This window comes from Tupaia chinensis, unplaced genomic scaffold, assembly GCF_000334495.1.
Source record: "Tupaia chinensis unplaced genomic scaffold, TupChi_1.0 Scaffold000129_1, whole genome shotgun sequence".
Lineage (NCBI taxonomy): Eukaryota > Metazoa > Chordata > Mammalia > Scandentia > Tupaiidae > Tupaia > Tupaia belangeri.
The window spans coordinates 422,688-427,386 of NW_006159598.1; positions in this window are offsets into that span (position 1 = coordinate 422,688).

The following is a 4,699-nucleotide window of genomic DNA, read 5'->3' on the forward strand; positions in this document are numbered from 1 at the left end:
CACATGGGCGTACAGCGCCAGATCCCTCCTGATGGCGTTGGGGTTGCTTTGAATCTGCCGCGATGGTATTTTCGGAACTTTGAAAAGAATTGGACATAACACACATTCCAGGGGTCGACTCTGTGGCGTAGCATTAATGTGCCTTTCAGGGAGGCCAGAGCCACGTGGGGATTGCGGTCCACATCTCTGGCCTGGTCTGCCTGGGGTACACCGGGCATGGGAGTACCAACTTCTGTCTGAAATTGTATTGCAAATACTTTTGTCCTTTTTTCTTCTCAAATATCTCATTTGAGACATTTCAGATATGATGACGACAATAAAACAATAAGGCAGGCCCCGTAGTCTAGTGGTTAGGGGGGCTGGATCCCAGCTGGCTGACCAGGGTTTCAATCTTGGCCTTGGTGGCTTGGAAAGCGCTGCGGGTGCTCGTGCACGCAGGCCCGAATCCTGACAGGGTGGAAAAAGGAGACGGGATCATGGCGTGATTACACTCCATTAGGGTGTGCTTTCTCTTGCCTTCCCCCCTCTGTCTCTGTCTCTGATGAGCACGAGTATCCTATGGCAATTAAAAAGTAGTAATAATGGGACCAGCAGTTAACGTAATGGCTATGTCGCTGGACTCCCACGTAGTCGACTGCGGTTCGAGTCCCGGACCTGGTGGCTTAAACTCACGCTGGGCGCATGTGCGTGTGTGCCCAAGATCCTGAGAGGAGAATGGAGGAGAAGGGATTGCGGCGTGACCATCCCCCCTGGGGGGTGATTTCTCTCTTTCTATCTCTCTGTCTCTCTCTCTGTCTGTCTGGCGAGAGCACGTGCCCTATAGCTAAAACCTCTCCCCCCCAAAAAAAAGTAGTAATATTACTTTGCTTACTGCTGGTCCCCCCTTTTTTTTTTTTAAATAATTATTTAACTTGGGACCAGCAGTTAGCGTAATGACTATGTCGCTGGACTCCCATGTAGCCAATTGCAGTTCGAGTCCCAGACCCAGTGGCTTAAACTCACACCAGGCACGTGTGTGTGCGTGCCCAAGATCCCGAGAGGAGAATGGAGGAGAAGGGATTGCGGCGTGACCATCCCCCCTGGGGGGTGATTTCTCTCTTTCTATCTCTCTGTCTCTCTCTCTGTCTGTCTGGCGAGCGCACGTGCCCTATAGCAAAAACCTCTCCAAAAAAAAAAAAAAAAAAGATTTAACTTAATTAATTAATTAAATTTGACCAAAGAGGGACAGAGGGGGGAGTGATGAGAAAGCAAGCCGCCAGGTCCAGGACTTGAACAACAGCCATGTGGGAGTCCGTCGCCTTTAACCACCACACCCCCTGCCGACCCCTATAGCAAACTTAAAAAAAATTATAAAAAAAATAAAGAATAAAGAAAAAAATGTGTACAATGACAGGAACCTGGTTCTTTGGGGAAGAGAACAATAGCGTTTTTCTCCATGTATCTTCATCCACACGTGCTGTCTCTCTTGCCCTCTCACACACACATATAGAAACCATTATAGGAGCCAGCAGGTGGGTTCATGGTTAAGGTGCTGGACTCCCACATAGTTGACTATGGTTCAAGACCTGGACCCAGTGGCTTGAAACTCGTGCCGGGGGCGTGTGCGCATGTGCTCAAAATCCAGAGAGGAAAAATGGAGAAGGGATTGCAGCGCGGCCAGCCCCCTGGGGGGTGATTTCTCACTTTTTATCTCTCTCTTTGTCTGCAGTGAGTGCATGTGTCCTATAGCAAAAATCTCTCTAAAATAAATAAAATAAAATAAAACCAACTGCCTTCTTTTCCATTTGTGTCAGTGAGCTTTTCCGAGTACTCCAAGGAGGCAGAGCAGTACAAATGCCACTGATAGCCAGGGGACAGCTGGCAGACTGCTTCCTCGGTTTCCACAGGGGCCATACTAACGGCACGTCCCTCAGAGGGCCACTGTGAGTGTCCCTGGCACTCCTCCAAGCTGGGCAGGAGAAGGTGTGACGTGTTTAAGTGTCAGTGTCATCATTTGGCCCGGCCAGACGCGCTGGACTCTGCTGCTGGGTTGGCCGAGGCCACATGGGAGCCAGGATTCGATTCCAGACCACGGTAGGAAGCCAGGCTGGGCAGACGCCTGAGGTTCCAGCTCCTCCGGAGGCTGCAGAGGGGGGAACCGAGGAAGCCCACAGTCACGTCTGAAGAACACGCCCCCACCACACGCACAGAAGCTTTTCATCTGTTAAAATAGATCCCTCCCCGGGGAACCTCCGGGTCACAGGGCGGGTTCGCGTTACTAGACACCGCTGCGCTGCGTCGGCGAGGCTGTTTCCCAGGGCTTCGCCAACGCAGCGCAGCCGCCGAGTCAGCCTCTTTGATCTTTGCCTCCTCGGAGCAGAGTGGGTTCCCAGGGAGGGTTTTAATTTGCATTGATTTTCTAATGAATGTGGTTGAGCATTCTTACTAGGAGGCCGCGGTTTTCAGAGCAACTGCCGCATTCCCTTGGGGAGACTGTGGTCTTGGGCTGGGGAGAGGAAGCAGGGTTTCCGGAGCCAGAGAGCGCGCAGGACCCAGAGGGGCACCTGGCGCGTCCGCGGGCAGCCGGGCTCAGGAGTCGGTGAACGGGCTCTCTGCTCCAGCCGTCAGCGCACAGGACGGCCCCGAATCGCGCAAGGCTCCTTTCCCAGAGGACGATGGCTCCAGGTACTGCTGGCGCCCTAAACACCAGGTCCTGTCCAGCGCTTCAGAGACGCTGGACCTCCCGTCAGCAGTTCGACCCCGGGAGGGCGGGACTACCAAACGCCTATTGGACGGAGGAGACGTTGGAGGCTCTGAGAGGTAAAGCCACACAGAAGTCACACAGCAAGCGAGTGGTACAGTCAGGACTCGACAGCTCTGACTCCTCGAATCCTCAGTAGCGGTTAGCGCTGCAGCACTCATCAGGAGCGTGTCGCTGTTCCAGGCTCCGGACGGAGAAAGGTGGAGACAGTGATCCCTGTCCTTGAGGGACTGATGTTCGGGGGAAGGGCTGACACCCCAGGGGGAGGAGCGAAGTTTCCCAGGCAAACATTCCAATGGCGGGGTTAAAGCTGCAGCGGGAGGGGCTAACACCAAAGTGGGTGGGGCTAATATAGGAGGGGGCAGGGGCTAAAGCTGGAGTGGGCGTGGCTGAGAGAAGCGGGGGCGTGGCTTTAGATGCAGGGAAGGATTCACACTAAAACGGGCAGTGGGAGGACCTAATGGTGCGGTGGGAGGGGCTAACACCAAAGTGGGTGGGGCTAATAGAGCAGTTGGCTGGGGCTAAAGCTGGAGTGGGTGTGGCTAACAGAAGAGCGAGGGGCTTCAGATGCAGGGAGGGGCTAACACTAAGTGCGCGTGGCTAATACGATAATGGGCGGGGCTAACACCAAAGTGGGTGGGGTAGCATGCGACGGCGCGGCCTGACGTTCCGGGCGTGAAGTGACATTCCACAGTCCCCAGAGCCTGCAGTCAGCCCCAGTGTCCCTGAAAGTGTTGACTGAACTCAGCAGGGACAAATCTGCTCCGCCTGGGAATTCAAGCATGTGTGAAAAGTTGGGAGCGTCTGCAGCCTAGGAGGAGACAGACCCGCACAGAATGAGCCCCAGAAAGCTATTCCCGCCCAGGCAGGAGCGGTAATTACGCGTCTAATCACTACCTGTGTTTCTGTCAGGCAGGGAGGGAGGGGAGGCGAGGCGGCGCCCCCAATCTGGCCTGGTTTGAGATGTTCCCAGCCACAGGAGACAGACTGTCATCAAATGTCGGAAAATAGCTGTCATGAGACTTCTCACCCCCCACACCACCTTCCCAGCCCGCCGCCAGACACCCCGGCGCGGCTGCAAAGTCGTAGGTTCTCTCCCTGCTGACGGTGCGGGTGACGAGCCGGGTGCTCTCATCCACCCAGGGCTCCGAAGCCCTCACAGAGACGTACTTGCCCCAGGTTCCAGCCGCGGCATGACGTCAGGGTCGGGATTTGAACTCAAGACCGCCGAGCCCAGAGCCCCTCCCACCCTCCTCATGTGGAGTGACTGAAGGGCTGGGGACGTGACAGCCTAGGGCTGGGCCCATCGCCAGTCATTTGTCCTCTCTCCCCCGTGCATGGGTGGTGGCCCATGACGAGCGGTGACGCATGCACGCATGCAAACATACACACGTGCACAGGCTTACACTGGCCGAGACCAGGTTTCACTGTTAACCACTCACTCTGAAAACAGGGGTCTCCCTTTGCCTCCCCCCAAAGGGAGAAGGTTGGCGAGGTCCAGGCTGGCCGGGGCTGGGGCAGAGACCCCAGCTACTCTGGGACCCAGAGCGGGGCTGGGGAGGGGCGGCTGGGGGGTTGGGGGCTGTGAGCAGGGGAGGGGCAGGAGGCTCAGTGGGGCAAGGACAGAGGTGGGAGGAGCTGGGAAGGAGGAGGCCTGGGCATGGGGGGCTGCCAAAGATGGAGAGGAGAGAGCAGGGCCCAGAGAGTGGGGGGCGAGCAGGGACGGTGCTGGGACCGCCGGGAGGGGAGGACAAGGCCGGCAGTGGGGCCTGAACCCGAGACCCTCCTCCTCCTTCTTCCTTGCCTCCCCTCAAGTCCTGGCACTTTAGGCCTACAGGAGGGCTGGCCAAGGCCTGGCCGAGCCGGCCACCCCCTCTCCCCTTGTCCTTCCAGCACAGCCCCACCCTCCTGCCACAGCCTGGCCGCTCCTGCCCGGCCTCTGCCTTGGCCTGTGGGGGG